At 35.3% G+C, this 22,912-nt stretch overlaps 1 protein-coding gene and 1 long non-coding RNA gene across 25 annotated transcripts in view; one reads left to right on the top strand and one right to left on the bottom strand.

The window, feature by feature from the left end:
• HDAC9 (histone deacetylase 9) overlaps nucleotides 1-22,912 on the bottom strand; it is a 911,762-nt gene that overhangs the window by 527,026 nt on the left and 361,824 nt on the right. The window lies entirely within an intron of this gene.
• The window catches only part of LOC117980885 (uncharacterized), a 33,084-nt gene that overhangs the window by 4,902 nt on the left and 5,270 nt on the right, over nucleotides 1-22,912 (top strand). Inside the window, exons 2-5 of the long non-coding RNA XR_004672370.2 lie at nucleotides 1,953-2,010; nucleotides 2,636-2,729; nucleotides 18,574-18,682; nucleotides 18,826-18,993. This is a non-coding gene — a long non-coding RNA (uncharacterized LOC117980885). The remainder of the gene's footprint in view (nucleotides 1-1,952; nucleotides 2,011-2,635; nucleotides 2,730-18,573; nucleotides 18,683-18,825; nucleotides 18,994-22,912) is intronic.

The raw sequence follows: 22,912 nt of genomic DNA, 5'->3' as shown, positions 1-22,912 counted from the left end.
GTGAACAAAGCCCTTTTGTGCTTCTGGTAAAACATGACTCCACTAAGGCAATTAGCTGTTTTAAAAATAAACTAATTCATTTTGGAGATCTGATGTATAATTATGCAGCTGCATGGGCTGGGGCGGCATAGTGACTGGCTACAGTGTTAGTAAAATTAGAAAAAAATGCATCTCCATGTTGACAAAGTACTGATTTATTGTCCAATTGCCACCTTTGCCTTGTTTGGGGCTACAGAATGAACTTCTTTCTACAATAATAAAAGTAATTTCTGATAATGATAGCAAGATATCCCCCGGGACAGGGGAAATGGTAACCAAAAATATTTATCCATATTCTTGCTTCTAAGAAGCTTGGCACCCTCTATAAAATTAACTCTTAAATCTCTGTAAAAATGTGACTCAAAGAATTTAACTTAATCACTTTATACACAGAACCATTCCCTACTAGTTCAAGAAACAGAATATTTGGTGACATGGCACTTTGTGTGGGATCAGGGGTCAGAAGAGTCCATGGCTCTTGTCCCGTTTGCAGAGATTTGTTACTAAGGCAGTGGATTCCCTGGGTGAAAAGATCAAGGTCTGGTCATTGACCACCACAAGATCCTTCCGAGCTCTGTTAGGCAAAGGATTCCTCCTGACCATGACACTACAGCAGGCCTTGCTTGAAGCCTAAGCTGCCACAAAACCCACAGGGTAAATCCACAGCCTATAATGAACTTTAGTTTAAAATTCTATTGACACTTACTGTGACTATCTTTCAATTACATTTTATGCTTCCCAATAAGTGACATCAGCAACATCCATACAAGGTGTCTTTATAGATTTCTCTTTCCTTTTGACCATTCCTTCTTTCCTTTCTTTCTTGCTTTTTGCTCCCCTCCCCTTTCCACCCTTCTCCTCTCCTCTCTTTCTTCCTTCCATACTACCTTATTCATTCACTTTTTCTCCTCTAGATTTTCCAGATTCTTGCTATGGAGATGGTTTTAAATTTCACTGTTTTTGTGTCTCTGAGTTTCAGGTTTGATGCTGTGTTTATTAAGAAGTAGTTCACTAATACCCTGAAACCATAGAATATGAATCTCAGCTCAAGATAAACACATAAAATAATCATTATCTATTTCAAACATGCTTTAAATGCTCTGAGAACATAAAATCTTCTTAAAATTTGGTAATAAACCTGCCTTACTCCCCCAAAGGAAAAAATTATAGTTCAAAGATAATAAAGTATGTACAAATAAAGAAATATATTAAAATTTGATTGTTTTGTTTCCCTGGATATCTGATTTCATCAGTTCAGCTCAGCCTACCCTAGTGATTATTGTGGCTAGAGTCTAGCAGGAAAAAACACATGCCACAGGGGCAGCTAGAGATGGATACCTGACATGCAAAAGCACAAGTGTGACCACCTTGGATGCTGCTGATATTTTGTTAAACATTTTTCTAGACAACTAAAAACTTACAGTATAGGTACAAGAATAGTACTAAGAACTCCATATACCCTCTACATAGATTCACCCATTAGTAACATTTTGCCACATTATATAGTTGTTTTTAAATGTAATTTAATTTAGTTTCCATAAAATGCATATATGTATGCACATAGAAAAGTTGAGAGAGATTACCAAGGCTCACAATCAGCATTGGACGGAAAGAAATAGCCTTCCTCAGAGAAATGTTACCATGCCATCCCCTTCCTCCATTTCTTCTTTGATGATTTCCAAGAACATAGATAAGAAGCTGAAAAGTACAAGGGCTTGGCAAGTTAAGAACAAGTTGTTTCATTCCTGCACCCTAAGTGATGTGTGTGGAACACCATTAACTCATACAAGAGTCTTTTTATAGCATTATTTACTGTACAGCTAATATAATGCTCCTCTTAGACTTTACCCAAAGATTTGAAGGGTTTGATTTCTGAACTATTTTAAGACCATTTAACACCATTTCACCAACAGGTTGATCCATCAGCATGAAGCTTTACGGAAAACATAACAAGGCTCTAGTGAGTGAGAGGTGAGCTGTATTACTATTTGATATGAAAACTTAGGTGTGCTATCCAAGAAGAGCTACTGAGGAAAGAACTCAGGGTTGCTAAAGACCACTCGATGTATGTTTTGTCTTTTATCTTTACCTTAAGAATTTCCAAAATAATCTCTTCTTATATTGTCATAGGTTGTCTTAATGAGTTATGCTATGGCTTGGCTTCTGCCAAAACTTCTTAAAATGCAGTCACTTGTCTGTGCATCCATGCACATGTGCACCTGGGCTGTGAATACACATATTAGTGGAAAAGAAATATTGTCTCCTAGAGACTTGTAAAGCTGATGTGTATATAGGAACTGTTGATTTAGCAGAAAATAGAAAGGCTGGGTTTCATAAAAGAAAGAATCGAAAACAAGTCCTCTGAGTTAATGTTAGAGGCATGCCTGGTGCTAAGGTTTCATCACAACTACCATATGTTACTTCTTCCTAACCTGACAAAATTCTCTGCTGAACCCTACAAACATGCTGATACACATACTGAGAAGGGTGACAAAAGAACATGGGTATAAAAGTTGCTGCAAATCCCCAATGCCTTTGTTTGAATGGGTGTTAAGTAATGCTGGCGATCCCTGTCTGTATTTGTTTCTGGGACCAGAGATTCAGCAAGGCCAGTGATCTCAGCTCCCCACAGTCTGAAAAATGCTGATTGCTGAGTTTTCTTCTCCGTGGCTTTGACATACCCCAGACAGGTGAGTCTATCTGGAATGTTGTGCATATGGATTGTTGTATATCAAAGGTGATTTAGAAATTGCTAAGTTGCCTTAATTCATTCATTTTTACAAGTGAACACCCAGTACATCAGGTGCTGTTCTAAACAACTGGGATAAACCAGAGACAAGATCTCTGCCCTCCTGGGGCATACACTCTAGCAGGAAAACAAAGCGATAAACAAGTATACAAAGAAGTGACATTCTACATAGGGATCATTGCAACATTAAAATAAAACAGGGTAAGGTGATACAGAGTGACTCAGGAGGCATGCTCTATGTATTTAGAAAGGGTGGTTGAGAAGGCATCTCTTGCTAAGTTGGAGACACTTGACCTGAGATCTGAAAAACATGAAGGAGCCGGTCTTGTAAATACGTAAGGAAGGCCCGCTTCATGCAGAGGGAATAGACTTCTGTGTGTCTGTAACAGAAAGCAGGCCAGTGGAACTGTATCACAAAAAGCAGTGGGGAGAAGTATACATGATGCTTTTGGAGTAGACAGCAGTCAGAACCTGTCAGTAGTTGCAGACTGCAATAAAGGAACAAAGACTGAGCTTCTGGGGGTTGGGCATGTGGGAGATGGGGACATAAATTGGGAAAGAACTCCATTCTCTTTCTAGGATCCTTATCCTATGGCTTGGATTTAGGACCATGCTGGGCCACTCTGTTTGGGTGGCAGCTAATCAAGGACAGAACCAGAGATGAGTAGATTACAGGGAGCAGTCTGAAGATGATCTGTGTCATTTCTTAGCATGGAATTTGATTTTAAATCTGGAATTAACAATCTTTTCTTGGAAGTAGAGAGGGATAGATATTATAAATAAATATAATCTAAAAGCAAAAACAGGACTCAAAATCAAATCTTCCAGCTAAAGGCAGCTAAAGCAAGGCTCCAAATCAAATCTTCAGGTTTAGAGGAAGTCTGTAACAATTAGAGAACAGCCCTGTTCACAGCAGACCAGAGGCCTGGAGAGAAGAATCAGCATGGACCTCAGAGGTCTGCAGCCTGGTTTGCATTAATAGCAGAATTTAAAATAGGGCTTTGGCAAATCAGAGCACAAATAGTTATTTGCAAAGTTTTTTTTTTTCTTAAAGGCACCAAAATCAACATATCTAAACTAGTTGCATCTTCCTAGCATCTCTCATCTCTTCTCCCACATCCTTCTGGTAGTAATCTCTGATTTTCTCTCCACAAGGATGGTTACATAATGGTCCCCCTGACCCACCAGCCAAGAAATTAAACCAAACAACAGGCACTTGCCCTTAGCTGGGACAATCCCAATCTCTCAGAATTAAAAACTGGCACACAGAACAGCATGTGCACAGGCCTGGAGTTAGGATAAGGTTAGGAGCTGAGTTATGTTGGGTGGCATTCCAGAGAGAAGTTCAGCAGGCCCCTGATACTGAGCTTTCACCTAACCCATTTTCCTAATAGCTACCTTTTTTGTTTAAGTTGACCATATGGATTTTCATTGATTATAGTCAAAAGATCCTTAGCTAATATAATCATTCATACTTACAGATGTTGCTTTGGAACCATGAATGTTGAAACAGCACAATTAAGGGCAGCATTCATAACCCCAAAATTAATGCAAACAGGTGGAATATTGGATAAAAACTAAAAGATATTGTGTAAAAGCAGAAAGGCTATGGCTAGGACTTGATTACCCAGATATCAAATACAGGGACAGTGCAGCCATTTGGATTCAGGCCATCACTGTATGCTGAGAGTGAAGTAATACGAATGTGTATTCATTCATTACACAAATATTTCTCAAAACACCTGCCCTGTGCCGGGTATAGTTCCAAGTGCTAGAAATATAGCAATAAAGAGGAGGAAAAAGGTCCTTGTTCTTTCAGCATTTCCATTTTTGAACTTTAACTGAACAGAAACTTACCTTCATATTTTCTCGGTCAATTATTTGAAACAGAGGTTCCATCTGATAAAGGTGTACTCCATAAATATAGTTCAAAATAAAAAAAAAAAGTTCAAAGTAACTATTCAAACTAAATGAAAAATCCCCTAGCAATACTGTAGAGACAAATTCAGGACTCAGATATCCTAGTATATAAATAAAATGAAAGTTCACAAACTTGAGTATAAGTAATAATAATAATATTAATAATATATGCAACTGGTTAAGCACACAGATTCCAAAGGCTTATCTCTCTGAAATCTAATTCAGGAAGGTATAAGAACTTGGTCTTTGCATTTTTAATGAATCCTCCAAGTCAGGGGTGGGGCAAACTATGGCAAATTCAACCTTCCGCCTATTCTTCTAAATAATGTATTACTGGAATATGGCCACACCCATTTATTTACATATTATCTATGGTTTTTTTCCTGCTAAAAAGCAGAGAAATCCTTGTAGCAGAGGCCATATAGCCTGCAAAGCCCAAAATATTTACTGCTATCTGGCTCTTTATAGAAAACGTTTGCCAACTCCTGCCTTAAGAGATTCTCACATAGGCTGTCTAATGTCTGTAGTGAAAGATTCTTTTACCTCTGCATTTTAATGATTTAAAAGAAAGAATTTTATTTTAATACCATAAAAAAGAAAACTCCACAAGTGGCTAAGGGTGTGGAAATAAACACAAGGAAATACTGAAATTATCGTTACAAATTAGAGATTATAGTAGCTTAAAACAACTGGCTTTTTGGTTTGGCTTCTTTTTTTTTTTAAGAGTTGGGGGTCTCCCTCTGTCACCCAGGTTGGAGTACAGTGGTGCAACCATAGCTCACTGCAGCCTCAAACTTGTGGGCTCAACTGATCCTCCTGCCTGAGCCTCCTGAGTAGCTAGAACTACAGGCATGCACCACCACAGCTGGCTTATTTATTTATTTGGTAAAGACAGGGTCTCGAACTCCTGGCCTCAAGGGATCCTCCTACCTTGGCCACCCAAAGCACTGGAATTACAAGTGTGAGCCACCATGCCTGGCCCTGTTTCTTAAATTAAAAAATATATATATACTTGTCTTAGAAACTATGGAACATTTGGAAAATCGTTATTAATAAGCTATACACAGAGATCACCTCCATTAAGTTTCTGACATAGCTCCTTATATTCCTCTCTGCTACTGGCTTATTAAATGCAAGAAAACACATCTGGGCGTCAAGCTGGGTGACATGATTTTACTCTCCTGGTTGATCTCACCTATAATTCGTTGTTTCTATAATATATAATATGAATGATTTACCTATAAGATCTGAGTTCCCCTGCTAAGCTGAGCTACATGCAGGAAGGAATTGTAACTCACTCATTTTTATTTTCACAATAACTAGGATCCTCCCTGCTACTTAGTAGGGACTCATAAAATGTTGATAGAATAAGGATAGAGAAAACCACTATACAGTTGTGTTCTTGCATGAGGTCCTATTTGTGGGAACTTCGTGAATTGCTCCCATTCATGAAATACAATGTGGTACCATTAGGTTGTTACTATTGAACACCTACACACTTTCTCTTGCTCTGTTAAGCTCCCTGTTAGATGTGTCACCATTTAAAATGTGCTTTTTTTTCTCGTTAATGTGAGTTTTGCAAGGTCAACCCACAGTTTCCCAAAATAACACTAGATCTGGTATTTCCCAGAAATAGCATTTACAAATATGACATTTAATACTGCTTTTTGATTTATGAGATCTATAATTGATGGTGAATAATAATATAAAGTTCCCATATTTGACCATGAAAATGTACTTTTCTTTCCCAAAGGGAAAGTAGCAGAATATTAAAAATAAGTTAACACAATTCTTCTTTCAGCACACAGCCAAAAGTTTTAAAAAATTACATACACATACATAGGTCCACAATAAAAAAATCTTAGCTCCTTCCCACAGGTTTGATTTAGTCACACTGGCCAATGGAGTAAAACTAGAAATCATAAAAACCTGGTGGCTATCTGTGGGAAAACCCAGAGGCCACCACAATTAGATGTGGGTCTGAATCAATATAGAGTAGGTGATTATAAGACTTAGAGAAATGGCAGGATGAGTAAGATGCATGAATAAAAGTCTGAAGTGAGACAGATGACCAAGGTAACAATGATGTCATCCATCTAAACTCAAGGCTGACAATACAGAGATTTATCTTTTAAATTGATTTTTGTGTCTCTTGGTTTGTACTTATACCACAGTCTGGAGGCTCAGAGAATACAAAGAAATATCTGGCACTTAGAAATGGAAGACAACACAGGAATCATTCAACATTAAATAAGCACAATGATACTTTCTCATCTTTACAGATCCCATTCATTCATGAATTTATTTTTGCACAAAATACAAATTGATTTTTACCAGGTGCCAGGCTTCTCACTAAAATTTTAGAAGACCTGAAGCCCATACTCATGTGGTTTACATTCTATCCAGGAAAAGAGACATTTAAAAAATTAAGCTGGGCCAAGAGACACGTGCCTGTAGTCTAGCCACTAGGGAGACTGAGGAAGGAGATTCACTTGAGCCCAGGAGTTCAAGGCTGTATTACACTATGATCACACTTGTGAATGAATAGCCACTGCATTCCAGCCTGGGCAACACAGCAGGACCCCTCTCTTAAAAAAAAAAATTACACCTTCCAATGGTTAAAGCTATAACAATTTGAGCAACAAAATAAAGTAGTATTGAATTGTAACACAAAGAATAAAATAAATATCCATGTGTCCACACTGATCTAAGTAAGTGGTTAAAGAAATAAATGGAGAAGAGATAAATCTCCCATACAGAAGAATTCTAAATGATTTATGTAGATACCCTCTTCTCAAGGAGGAGTTTAAATTTCACCCCCTTGTTTATGAATTGTGCTTAGTGACTTGCTTCTAAAGAGTGGAGTGTAAAAAGGGAGAAAAAAGTAACTTTAAAGAAGTCTAGCAAAGATTACCTCAGCCAAGTGGTCAAAGTTCACATCACCAGCGATAAGTCATATTGATATGTACCCTCTGCATCATTTGAGGGAAAGGTACTTCACCTCCATGATCTTTCTCTGAACACCTATAACCTAAGTCTAACCATGAAGAAAAAACCAGATATAACCCAACAGATGGAATTTTATAAAATATCTGAGTAGTACTACTCAAGATTTTCAATGTCCTCAAAAACAAAGTCTGAGAAAATGGCATGGACCAGAGGAAGGCAAGGATATATATGATGGCCAAATGCAATATTGTATACCAGATGCAATACCGGAACAGGAAGAGGACACAAGGGGAAAACTATTAAAATCCAAATAAACTGTGGAGTTTGGGCAACAGTAATGTGCCAACGTGGGTTCTCTGGTTGTAATAAATGTAATATAGTGATATGAGATATTAACAACATATAAGGCAACAAGAATGAGTAATATATGGGGACTGTAATATCTTGGCAACTTTTCTGTAAATCTAAAATTTTCAACAATAAAATGTTTATTTTATGAAGTTACATAATTTATCAATCATTTATAGTTACGGTAATATAAATGGCAAGTATAGAATTTTATGACAGCCCTGGGATTTGTGGAGAGCTTTTCCAAGAAAGTGACATTTATCAGAGGTCTAAAAGATAAGTATAACTTAGGCAAGAAAGCAGGAAAAACAACAAGAGTTGTTTCAGGCAGAGAAAGCAGCAGAGGCCTGGAGTGAGAGGGAGACCAGTATATATGATAGTGAGATAAACTGGAAACATTCAAAGGATAGTTGATAGGAAGCATTAATAGGTCAATGACTGACAGAGGTAGGGTATGAGGGAGAGGGAAATATCAAACATGATTACCACATTTCTGGTCTGTATAACTGACTGGGAATGTGAGTCCATTAACTGACAGAGAACAAAGAGGAAAGATCAGTAAGTTTGAAATGTGTGAGTAGGGAAGAAGATGGTGAGATATTTTGGCCTTATTAAAGTTTATTTGACTGTGAAACATCCAAACAGGAATGCCAAGTAGGCAGTTTTACAGATGGGTCTTGTGGGCAGATAACAGATTTGAAAGTCACTGGTGTATAGACAGTAATTGAAGCTCTTTGAAAAAATAAGAGTGCTTAGAGAAAGAGAAAATAGTCAATCATAAGAATGAATAGATATTTTATAAAAGAGGGAGGGAAATTATAAATGGTAGAAATAAGGAAATTGAGAAGAATAAGGTTTCCCTGAAACAGACAGATGATCTTCAGAAAGGTAAGAAGGAGCATTCAGTGCATGGCAGTGGGCAGACCACAGATTGTGGCAGGCAGAATTTCTGACCACATGATTTTCACCCCCCTAGTCTTACTTCTTTGAATGTGTTACACTACATGGCAAAAGGGAATTAAGATTGCAGATGGAATTAATGCTGTAATTAGCTAAATTTAAAATAGGAGATTATCCTGGATTATTTGGGTGAGCCCAAGGTAATCACATTGTCCTTAAAAGTAGGAGAGGAAGTCAGAGGAGTCGGTCAGAGATGTACAATGATAAAGAGACAGAAGCAATTTGAAGTACGAGAGGACGTCTACCCAATATTACTGGCTTTGAAGATAAAGAAAAAGGGCTGTGGCCAGGCGCAGTGGCTCATGCCTGTAATCCTAGAACTTTGGGAGGCCCAGGTGGACAGATCACTTGAGTTAAGGAGTTTGAAACCAGCCTGGGCAACATAGCAAAACTCACCTCTATTAAAAATACAAAAATTAGCCAGGTGTGGTGGTGCATGCTTGTAATCCCAGCTACTTGGGAGGCTGAGGCAGGAGGATGGCTTGAGCCTGGGAGGCAGAGGTTGCACTGAGCTGAAATCACGCCACTGCACTCTAGCCTGGGCAACAGAGTGAAACCCTGTCTCTAAATAAATAAATACATAAAAGAAATTGAGGTCACGGGACAAGGAAGGTGAGTAACCTCAAGAAGCTCCGAGTGGTCATCGTTAAGAACACAGTAGCTCATTCTGAGACAAAGAATTGAATGCTGCCACCAACTTGCATGAGCAACAAGCTGATTTCTCCCTTATAGCCTCCAGTAAAGAACATAGCCAATGTGCCCCACTAATACTTTGATTTTAGTCTGGTGAAATCCTTACTGAATTTCCAGATCACAAAACTGTAAAATAATAAATTGTGTTGTTTTAACCTGTTAAATTTATGTTAGTTCCTGATGGCAGCAATAGAAAATTAATATAACATCTAAATAGATATATTTCCACATTAGAAAAAGAGAGTCCATCACTGGATAAGGGATTTTTAACAAATTTACAAAGGATAGAAGTGGAAAGGGGTAGAAGCTTAGTAACTGATTAAGAAGATCAGACACAGCTATAAATTATTGTACTTTGGGAAAGAAATAAAGACAGAAGAATACAGACTTTAGTCTCAAAAAAAATCAAGGAATGAAAAGGCAACGGCTAATACTCAGATCTGAATGTATGAAGAATTATTCAGATTCTGATTCCAAAAGAGTAGATCCTGCTCCTATTCCCACTCAGCAGAAACTAGCAGCCCAGAAAAAAGAGAGTGCATTTGTATTGTTTACATTCTGCTCTTTAAAAAATTATAAATGAAAGCTGCAAAATTCACAAACCCCACCCACCTCCACAGAAATCAGACTCTCTAATGTATTTCCTCTTTCTTAATAATGAATATATAATGAAGGATCACAGTGAAGGACTTTGTGGGGAAAGTAAGCAACATAAAAAGCAATATCAAAATAAACAGGAGGGAAATCAATAATAGATGAAATACAGATAATTCAAGAAATAAAAGAACCTATAAGCAATTTAAAAATAATGGGAATCTTTAGAAATATACAAGAATATGTTGCATCTATATAAGGAGAGGCAATATAAAATTAACCAACATAAAGCAAAGAACTTCAAGAAACTAAAAAAAATTTTAGAGTTTGTTAAAAGAGGAAATTCTACTTCATATAATGGCGTATCAGGTAAAAAGAATCAACACTTGTAGAAAGAACTAAAAAAGCTCTACAAATATTTTTAAAGGCAATTAAAACTGATGAAAGACATCAAGCTAAAGATCCTAAGTGCCCAAAATATCCCAAACATACAAGAAAGTATTAAAGGGATAAGATACAGGATAAGAAGGAATTCAGAGGAGTAAGCCTAAAATTTGATATCACATTGACCCTTGGAAAGTTTAGTGATTTCAGAAAAGGTAGTTGAGAGGCTAAACAAAGGTTTGACAATCTACTAAATCTTAGAGGACATAAATTGAAGTCCAGAACTCACCAAAGAGGGGGTTATATCAAAACACTCCATGTAGGATTGAGACTCCAAGGTGTTATAACACAGAAATAAAAGGAAGCATAAAATATTCCTAGATAACATAAAAGACCACACTTGAATCATTTCAATCCCAGAATTTTGATTAAATTGATCCAGTATAGCAATACTGTATAGCAATGCTCCCTGTCATTTGAAAAATGACTTGTTAATTTCAAACAACATACTAGGCCTCACATTGCTTCTGAGAATTTTAACATAGAACATCTGACATGCAATTAAAAAATGACTAGGCATGTGAAGAGACAAGACAATCTGACAAAAATCAAGATGACACAGATGAACCTACAGGTAATACAAATAATGTGCTATCCAATGCAGATATTAAAGTAAACATACTTAACATATTCAAGTAGGAAAAAGACGACTTTGAGAACTTGTTAAGCCACTACCTACCATTTAGAACTAAAAAATATGATGGTAGTTTGAAATCCAAATGTAGCTGTAATCATATTAAATGGAAGTGAATTAATACCACAATTTTAGAAGACAAGTATTTTCAGTCTGGACTAAAACATGCTGGTTAAAAGAAATTTTAAATATAAAGATATAGAAAGTTTGAAATGAATGAGAGATATACTATGCAAACACTAACCAAAAGAAAACCAATGTAGTTAAATTAGCACCATAAAAAAGTACTATTAGATACAAAGGAAAATGAAATATGTTTAAAATAAAAGTCAAATAGACAAACCGACATGCTGGGAGATTTTAACATATTTCCCTCAGTAAATGCCACACAAGCAACAAAAACTTAATCACATGACTTCAAGTACATACAAATCCTTGATGATAATTGACCAGAGGAGTCTCAACAAATTTCCAAGTATTAAAATCTGAGTATGTCCTATACCCACAGTGGAATTAATCCAGAAATCCATAATAAATAATAAACAGATAACATCTGTGGGTTTGACAAGTATTACACTCATAAGTCAAAAACGAAATCAAATGGAAAACAAAAATTATTTTATTTGGATGATAATAAAACTGGGAAAAACTAAAGCATAATATGCTGAGAGGAAAAACTATAGTTTTCAATATATAAAGGAAAACAAAATCAATAAGCAACCAACCACTTCAAAAATTAGAAAAAGAAATAAAAGTTAAACTGAAGGAAATTTTTTAAAAAGGTAACTGCAGAAATTATTTAAATAGAAAAAATATGCAGAACAAAGAGGTTCAGTAAATTCAAACAAATAATGCAGGAATATTAAAGGAGACTTCAAATATAATAGGATTCTGCATTATAAAAATAAAAATGGAAAATTTAGATACAAGGGACTAGCCAAACATACACAACTGACATATAAGTAAATAGAGTATTTGAATAGTCATAAAACAATTTTTAATAAATCTAACCCATAATTTAAAACCTCCCCTTGCCCCACACACACACCTGCAGGCACAGACAATTTTATCAGTAAACTGTTCCAAAACTTTAAGGAAGAAATAACACCACGTTCTTCCAGAAAAGAGAAAATACTGAATAACTCATTATGTGGGTATATCTTGGTGCCAACTCTAATAAGAGAATTTCAAGATAGGAAAATTACAAACTAATCTCATTCATAAACATAGAGACTAAAATCCTAAACAAATGTAAGAAATAAATCCAGAAATAAGTTAAGGATGAGTTCAATTTATTTCAGTTATAGGACTCTTCAAGAAAAATTTTAATTAAAACTGAAACTATATACCCAGTGGCATAGCTAAAATTACAAAACTGTGGACACCAAGTATGGACAAGGAATTGGAGTGACCAGCACTCTCATACAGTACCAGTAGGACTATACATTGGCACAATCACCCTGGAAAACTTTTCAATATTGAGTATTAAATTTGACTATATTTATATGTTATCCTATGGCATATAAATGGCATATAAAGTTTTCCCTATGCATAGGAAAAACAGCAATAATAAAAACACTATTAAACATGATCAAAACTGGACACACCTAAACACCCATCAAGAGTAAAGTGGTAAGTAAATTGTCATATATATTCACAGTCATGGAGTAGATATTATACAGCAGTAAAAATCAACAAACTAAAGTTATAAACGACATTGTGAATCAATCTCACCAACTTAAGTTTGAATAAAAAGGCCAGTCACAAAAGAATATATACAATATCATGATATTTTATATAGCATAAAAACAGGCAAAATGAAACAATAACATTGATAGAAATCAAGATAGAGATTACCTTTGGGGAAGAAGGTTGGATTGGGGTTGGGGTTGGGGGCTTGCTTGCTATAATTCTAATGCGCTGGCATTATTTTATTTCTTCATCTGGGGGTTAAGAACTAGAATATGTTCATTGAGCATTTTCTGTATGAGGGTTTTAATTAAGAAAATAAATAAATAAAGGTTCCTGACTTTTAACAGCATTCTTAAAAATAATGGAGTAATAATGTGAACCTAGTGTCTGAGTAATTTTATAAAACAGTTCTATGAAGAGTGGATGAGAACCAGAAGCCTAGACAAAGGAAAGAAGCTAAGAGGCTGTGTGCAACAAACAATTCATTTATCAGAGATCAAATACTGGGGGGTGACGGTGAAGATGGAATTGCTTACAACATCATTATTTGAAGGTTAAAACATACTTTTATATGATAGTCATAATTTCCAGCTGATTTTTTTTAATGTTAAGACCAGAAGTTGTAAACTCTGAGTTTTATAACTATTTAAAGGAGATAGATAGTATTACATGATAACAAGAAATACTTAGTCAAAACATAACCATTTACTAATTTAGTGATCACGACCACACTGCTCAGTTTCTCCAGGCCTCTGTTTTCTCATCCTCACATTTGGGAGGATGAAATGAGATAATCTATGTCAGCTGTCTAGCTGAATGTCTGGTACATAAGATGCATCCCTTACATGTAAGCTACATTATCATCATAGGAAACTGACTAAAGTCATATTAGTATAAACACATTTTTAGTGTAACAGTTTAATCAAATATTTCATCTAAGTGTTTATTTAAAAAATCTAACAGTAACACAGTGATCTTAAAATAATTAAGGGAGATCTCTGATCAGATGATGCCCTGGAGATAAAGGTAGGCAATGACAAAACTGACAAAGTGACAATTTCAGTCCAAATTTGCCAGTAAAAAATATGATGGTTTTTAACACGCAGTTGCTTTTCCTAGTACTAATTTCAGTGTTATATTTACATAATAAAAAAGAAATTGTATTATTAGAGAGCATAATACAGCTGCTAACAAAATGAGGGGCAAATGTCATACTACCAGGTTACAATATTATAAACATTTTAGGAAATATTGGATGTGACCAAAACTTTTTAAGCATTTTGGACTTTTAAAAAAATTGTAAGCAAAATATTTTAGTATCATTCAATTTTACAATAAACACTTCCACTAAAATTCTCCCTTTACCATTTTAACTGAAACTTAATCCCAAACTACCAATATCTACTTAAGCATTACATAAGAGATTTTTATTTTTAAATTTTATGAATTTTGTAATAGGATCAATCTATGTCAAAAAGGGTTAGGTTTGCATTCTAAAAATCAATTAAGTACTGGTTTCCAACATTTAGCCTTTTTTTTCTGACTGAAAAGTCTGCGTATGTCTGAGAGAAATATATGTGTGTATGTATGTATACGCATGCACACGTACACATACGCAAGATTTGTTGTAGGCTTCTTTTGCCTAACTTTGTTATTCTTTTCCACGGTTAATAGGCTTCCCCACAGAAAGAGTGCCGCTCATTTAATTTTCTTCTTCTGGCTTTTTTACTCTTCTCTAGAAATCATTGCTTATTTTCCAGAGCCTATTAAATAGGTTGAGTTGCAAAATGTTAGTCACAGTAGATCATTAGCTTGTTTTAATAATTTTTCTGCTCAATCTACCTTACAGGAAAACATAGTCTTTCCCTTCAAATACTTTCTATTTGGGTTCAGGATAATCCACTCCTTTTTTTTTTTTTTTTTTTTTTGAGACAGAGTTTTGCTCTTGTTGTCCAGGCTGGAATGCAGTGGTGCGATCTCAGCTCACTGCAACCTCCACCTCCTGGGTTCAAGTGATTCTCCTGCCTCAGCCTCCCGAGTAGCTGGGATTGATTACAGACATGTGCCACCACGCCTCACTAATTTTGTATTTTTAGTAGAGATGGGGTTACTCCATATTGGTCAGGCTGGTCTCCAACTCCCAACCTCAGGTTATCCACCCGCCTCAGCCTCTGAAAGTGCTGGGATTACAGGCGTGAACCACTGCACCTGGCCCCAGGATAATCTACTCTTAATACAATAGAATGAATTCGAATTCCATAAAATACAGAAACCTTTGAATTTTGGTCCTCAAATGCAGTTGCTATTTACCATAATTCTACAAAATTTTATATAATTGAAAAAAACATTGTTTATTCTGCCCTGAAACCAAGCTTAGCCCCTGTCAAAAGATTTGTTTCCTCTCTATAATTCCACACAGGTTAAACTACAAACACAAGTACAAATAATGCTATAAATTATCATCAGTATGGTGATGGGCTGGAATTATACCTTCTACTCATGAACAACTATGATTATTAGAAGCAAACATAACTTTGGGAGGCTGAAGCAGGAGGATCACTTGAGGCCAGGAGTTGGAGACGAGCCTGGACAACACAGTGACATCCCGTCTCTACAAAAAGTCAAAAAGATCAGTGGTGCGTGGTAGTACATGTCTGTAGTCCCAGCTACCCAAGAGGCTGAGGTGGGAAGATTGCCTGTGCCCAGGAATTTGAGGATCCAGTGAGCCATGGGTGATGAGCAGAACCTCTGTCTCGAAAAAAAAAAAAAAAAAAAAGCAAATCTGTAGGCTAACATTTCCAAAACCCTTAACTTCATCCATAAGCAGTATGCAAACTGACTATCTGAAATACTTGATATAAGAAAAGCTTGATATTTAAAGTGGAATAGATGGATGCCTTTCTTAAATATGAGGACAGGAAGAAAAGCTGTAAGAAAACCAAAAGGGAATTTCCTTTCACTTTAATAAGGAAGTTATATGATGTAGCCCAAGGGGACACACTATCCTTAGAGAACTCTACTAGGCTCCAGCATAACCCCCCAAATCTACACTTGCAAATGTTAATTTGTAATTTGAATACCATGAAAATTAAATCATCACCCCAGGCAGGACGATTTACTGGCAAGGGAGCAAAAATTGAAGGCTAAGGGCTATTTTCTGTGGTTGCCATTAGTCAATTATAGTCAGTCAAAGGAAGCTTATATTACCTGTTATAAAATTGCTTCCCCAGAAGACAAATGCTTTAAAAAAAAAACTAGAAAAATAAAGCATTTGAGCATGTAAACTACCAAAATGCTATTTATTTACTCACCATTTTTGTAGAATATTTTTTCACTTACCAGTTTAATATAATTTTATGCTTTCCTATCAAATTCCCACTCCACTATAGTATCTTTCTATTACACTTTTCTGGGAAGAGGAGTTAATTCTTAGCATTTTAACCTCAGTCTGGCTTATCTGTTAAAACTTAGTAGGAAGTAACAGATATCAGGCAGTTGTGGCTAAGGAGAGGAAGGAATGCAGGGGCCTAAGATAAAAAATTATAACACGAGTAGAGAGGGGTAAAAAGACCCCAAGATATGTCTAATCGATCTGAGTTTTGCCCAGCTGGTAACCTGCTGGTAACCTGCTTCTCTGACTCATGCCAACTCCGAACAGCAACCTCTTGGTCAGTAGCCCGTCGTAAAACTGGGTCAAGCATATCTTGGCCAAGTTGTTGCTGACCACAGCTTTGACCAATAGCCTGGAAAAGGAAGTCACCCACTCATGTTCAGCTCTACTCCCAAGAAACCAAAGAAAAAGGATAAGGTCTGGTTCTACCTGGGAAGATCCTACAGCAGCCACAGAATAGCACCCATGGTACAAGGTTCCACATGAGGTCTGTGGGGATAAGAAAGTCAGGTTGAAGAAGGAAGGACCCTCCATGGGAGTTGGAGTGACAAGCAAGAGCCACCACCTCCAGCTCTCTATTTGTTACTACTCTGAGTACAGGTCTACAGCTTATCATTTATTAATCGAAGTTTTGTCTAGTTAAGCCACAAAAAAAAGTTTTGATAGCAAGATATTATTTTGTGACCTTTCGCCATGATACAGAACACTGCAAAAGGAAACCAAAATTCATTAGTTAAAACACAGTAGCACTGGCTACGAACTTTTAAATAAATTCAATCTTTGTGAATTGTTATCCAGTACTTAAAAGGACAATAAATCTTACTTTCTTTGGAAACAAACTACAAGAGTATTAATAATATTAGTGGGTTACTACTGGTTTTAGCACAAACTCATCTGAATTCTATATTTATTGGTATAGCTTGGAGGTCACATAATTAGAGGGTTTTTTATGGTTTCCTAGTAACCATTTTCTATCAGAAGCATTAGCCATATTTCACATATGCTCATCTAAGTTACCAAGCCTAAAAGAGCTCTCCTCTTGCTCATTAGACATAATGCTGCCTAGTTCAGGTTTTCATTTCAATACATTCTTTTCATCTTTTTCACCTGTGAATTCTGGTCAACCATCCACGATTTAATTACCAGCACCCTGGCACTGAGAGGGTGAGCGTCTCTTTTGATAATGCAACACTTCCCTGGGGCAAAATGCCAAAGAGTTGTCAGCACAAAGGCACCTACTCTTTGATGGCAAGGCAGCAAATGTCACAACACAACAAATATGATTCAGCCTTAACATTTTTATAAAAACCAACCCCATTTGAGGCGTGTATGGCCAAACACAACCTCAGATAGTGAGAAAGAACACACGAACCAGACTCTGTAGTGTCAGTGTGTGCATTTGCATACACATGTGTGCTTCTGGGAACACATGCAGACTCTCTTTCAATGGAAGTGATCTAACTCCCATCTGGCAGAATAAGACCCATCCAGGAACAAGGAAAAATCAATTTAGAAAGTCTTATCACCTGAAAATAGGTGATTTCAAACACCATGAAGCCAGTTTAACAATACTTTTGACTAATCAACAAAATGAAGCTCTATGTAAACTATTTTTAAAAAACTCACTAATGCCTCAACAACATCAAATTCAGTTGATATGAAAGAAAATTAATTAGAGCAGACGTTTATAACCTACAGTTTATAAGACTATTATGGCCTATATGCAGAGATAAACTAATTTGTAAATATAATGGGTCAGCTGCACAGAGGCAGACAGCAACTAATCAGAAAGAAACTCTCAATTAAAAGTTTATGAATAATTAGATTATTTTTAAAACTATATTTTGTAACTAATTTTAAAAGTTAAATTAAAATTTTGAAGGCAAATCAAGTTTATAATATCTCATGAATTTTATTTCTTCACAAATATATTCACTGAAGCAATTTTATTTCTTCACAAATATATTCACTGAAGCAATTTCCCATTCAGTTAATGACAGTTCTATTTCATATTAAATTAAAAGAGTAAGGCAGTATAAGTTGATGGGATTGTCACTGAGTGGTTCACTTGAAATACTGTAGGAAAAATGGGAGCAGAACTGCATGCATATTTTCTGGGATATGAAATGAAAAAAGCTTTATTCTCTTCTTTCTCATTAGCAAGGGTTAAGAAATGGACATGCTGAGTTAATCAAAATCTCTGAGATTCAACAAGTATCTCCAAGGAATCCTGGGAATGGAAATCTACTAGACTAAGGTCTCAGAAAAGGTAGGCACTTGAGCTCCACTGCCATCTTTCTATACCAGAAAACCTGAGTTTGAGGACAACACAATTTGTAGCAAAACTGAAGGTGGATAAAACTATGTGTGACTCCCGAGTATAGCTATATATAAAGCTGGTTCTACTTCCAGGGCCATCGTTTATGTGAGCCAATAAATACCCTGCAGCTATTTGAATTGGACATTTTTAACTTGGAACCAGAGTTCTGCATGGCACATCACTGCATATTCAATTTAGAAAATAAAAAACAATTTGAAAAATCTCTTGTGAACAAGGAACTTGCGAATCATCCCATTTAAGTAAGTACACAGTAAGGACTGTTATTCCCATTTTATAGACACAGGAAGAGAGGTGGTGTAGAGAAAATCGTAACTGAAATAGAGAGGCCAAACCTTAAATTTAGTGTAATGTTATACATAATCTTATTTTCTAATATCTTCCATCAACTGTTTTTCAGGTTCATAAATCATATGAATGAAAGTGGTGAGTATATATAAGCTCAAAAACTAAAGGTGGGCTGGGCTTGGTTGCTACCACCTGTAATCCCAGCACTTTGGGAGGCCTACATGGGCTGATACCTGAGGTCAAGAACTCGAGATCAGCCTGGCCAGCATGGTGAAACCCCATCTCAACTAAAAATACAAAAATTAGCCAGGCATGGTGGCATGTGCCTGTGTCCCAGTAACTTGGGAGGCTGAGGCAAGAGAATCACTTGAACCCGGGAGGTGGAGTTTGCAGTGAGTGGAGATCACACCGCTGCACTCCAGCCTGGGCAACAGAGAAAGACTCCATCTCAAAAAAATCAACCAACCAACCAATCAAATCAAATCAAAAGTAAAGTTGGACAAATAATGCAAATGACTTAATTTATGGTAGAATGAAATTATTTTATCAAAATTTGTTCTAGCTCAGCTGTAATTATTTTACCTAATACTATCAACAAGGAAATAAAATGTGCTGGGGACTCTATTTATGTAATATGTCATTACATTTCTATCCCAAGAAAATTTTAGAGATGGAAACTCACAAATATTTTAAGGAGTTAAATCTCCCTAGCAAGTAAAAAAGCTTCTTCTGTTTCTTTTAGAAATAATTTCCTTGCTTCTTTATTTTATCCTTTGGTTTCAATGTTTTCTGGTTATAGCTGATGTCAAGGTTGGCACTAATTGATGATAAAGGAACATTTTTAAACAGCAAGGAAAACACATTCTAAAGATGCTTTATAGCTTTCAGTAATCTAATTTGTGGGAAATGGAGAGAGGAGTACCACAGAGTGCTTTTCAATAATTTATGGTGGAGATTCACCTTCTAAATTTAGAAACGTAATTTGTGACCCAACTGTGCTGTGAATCTATTTGTGTAATTAGATGGTTGGCTACATCCCCAACCCAGTCCATTCTTGCACTGTCTTCTGGGTGTGCAACAGATTTTGTGCTTCAATCCATCCTTTGGAAAATGATTAAATAAAAATCATTCATTTATGTTTTTAAAATACGATTATAATCAACACTGAGACCTGGCTGGCAGATTCTCACTGTAAGAATTGTTCCTTCTCAGTTTGGAAAAAAAGATAAATACCAGTAACAAAATTCTTTTTTCATTTCATTTAAATGCTGTAATTATACAGGATTCTTCAACTGTGTAATGAAATCAATGTCCTGGCTAAAATTACACAAAAAAATGAGAAAAAGGGACAAGGATATCATAGCCATAAATATTTCCAGTAAAAGTTTTACAGGATTCTTTGGGTTTGACTTAACTTTTTTTTAAAAAGCTATTTCAAATATCAACTTGAACTTAAACTGAAAAAACAGAACTCATTTTATCTTTATTTACATGATTATATACAAGCTACAGAATATTAAGTTTCTTAGAGCAAAAAGGAAGATATCTGGCTTTTTTACTACACTTATTTCTATGTCCTTGTCTCCTTTTTATTATCCAAATATTGGGCTTTAAATAAAGTAAAAAAATATTCAGTTTTCAAAAAGAAAAAAGAAAGAAAAAATCAAGACAAAAGGCAGCTGTGAATTATGTGAGACCTGTATGTTCAGAGACACCTTATTAGAAATCAGTTAAGATGACAGTAAATTCTGATGCCATCCTCCTCCATTTTTAAGTAAGACAAAGCTTTTATTTTGAATATTTTCCTCAGCAAGAGCCAAGATACACAATGAAAATTAATTTATGATGTTTTCCTTTACAAAGCTATAGAAAAATAATTATATTTAACCCCATAATTAGAACAACAAAACAGTTAAATAAAATTCATATAATTGGTTAATTATCCAATGCCACATTTTTTAGGATAAATGCTGAAAATAGCAGGTGCATAACAAGGTATAAGATAATTTTGTTTAATTGGGGAATTAAAGAAAGTTTCTTGCTGTTCACAGGTTCTTCACATGGTGAGCAATAAGAAAAGTAAATAAATAAATTTTATTTTACCTTATAATGATGTATGTTTCTAAGTTGCTTTCAAGAATATATTATGTTGAGCTTACTCTAACATAAAGAAAGGATTTGGAATTAGAAACCCAAGTACTTGGGTTTGACTTCCAACTCCACTGGCTTTGTAAACTACAGTAACTTGTTTAAATTTTCTGAGCCACAGTAGCCTTACATAGGAAGTGGAGACAGTACTTCACCTATTTATATTACCAAGTAAAGTATCTGAAAACATAACACTTTGCAAATTTTAAAGTGCTATTCAAATATAAAACACTGCTATTATAAAGTATTCTAGAGTTTTAATCTCAAAATTCGAGTGACCTACCTAAAATTATAAGATTAATTACACTGTCCAAGAAGAACTTCAATTTTTTGAGCCCCAAAATAAAAAAATCTCTGATTTTGTAAATCTCCAGTATTTTGATAAGATTAATAAATGTATCAGACAATTCCTAGATCTTTTTTGTTACATCTAAGCTGGCTTTTAGTAATTCCATAATTAACACTTCAGAAAATTTTAGCAATTCTATAATTATTAATTTAGGCAATTATACTTTGGAATAATATGTCTGTTTTCCTATTAGATTATGAGGCTCTCAGTGCATAATCTAATTCCGAGAATATCTTGGTACTTGCTAAATAAATATTTCTGCAACTGAACTGAAAAGGAACAATTTCCCCATTTATTCAAGGCTCATGAGTCCCTTCCCTTTTGTCTTTGGGCAATTCTAAATGAGACTCTGGTTTTCATCTGTAGATTGCTTTAGCAAGTGTACTGTTTGATTTAGATCATATTTATAAATATTGATAATTTAGTTCCAGATACCTGCATAAAATATCTGACATTTACTTATTTGTAATAATCTATACAAAAATTTTGGAAAATAATGTAATCTCTGTAGACAAATTATGAAAAACAAAACAAAATAAGTTATGATATTATATAGTATTAATGAACTAGCTAAACTAAATAGTTAAGGGAAGCTTTAGACAAGGATTAGCAAATATGTGGCACTTGTGTCACCACAACCTCCCAGGCACTAGTTTAGGCACTCCCAGATAAGCACTACTAATTCTTTTCCAACAAACCTCAGCCTCTTTCTTAACATAATACTCTAGGCAGCTACTGTGAATACTGTGAATTTAACATCCAAGGAAAAAAATATTTGCCTATTTATGTCTTAGGCTATTATGTGCTTGCAGCAGCCTATTAATGTATGTCCTTGATCTGTTTAACTAAATGGATTCTGGCTCCAGAATTAAATTCCTTCCCCCCCCCTTTTTTTAATCAATGCTGACCTTTGTGTACTTATCATCATTACACCTGGAAATAGGTTAATACTTTAGAATTAATACAGTATAAGAAATACATAAGAAGTAAGTGAAAACATTCAGTAAATAAAAAGATAAATAGCACATTCCAGTCTTTTGAAACCACAGGCATACACAAAGCAATTTTTACCCTAACTACACAATTAGAGAAGTTCCTAAGGAAAATTCTGATTAGAAGATATAAATTCATTCAATGAATACTTTAAAATTTATTTTATAAAAAGTATCACAGGAATGAGAAAAAAGCAAAATCATGGTAAACTTACATTGGGAAAAAAAGGTAACATTTTATTGTTTCCTTGATAGAGCATCCTAGTTTATATTATGTATGTCCAAGTTTATATTATTGTATTAGTCTGTTCTAATGTTTCTAATAAAGATATACCCGAAACTGGGTAATTTATAAAGGAAAGGAGGTTTCAAGGAGTCACAGTT

The sequence above is a fragment of the Pan paniscus genome, chromosome 6 (genome assembly GCF_029289425.2).
Source record: "Pan paniscus chromosome 6, NHGRI_mPanPan1-v2.0_pri, whole genome shotgun sequence".
Taxonomy (NCBI): Eukaryota; Metazoa; Chordata; class Mammalia; order Primates; family Hominidae; genus Pan; species Pan paniscus.
Note: the sequence above shows the minus strand (reverse complement) of the source record. Positions and strands in the feature narration are given on the sequence as shown.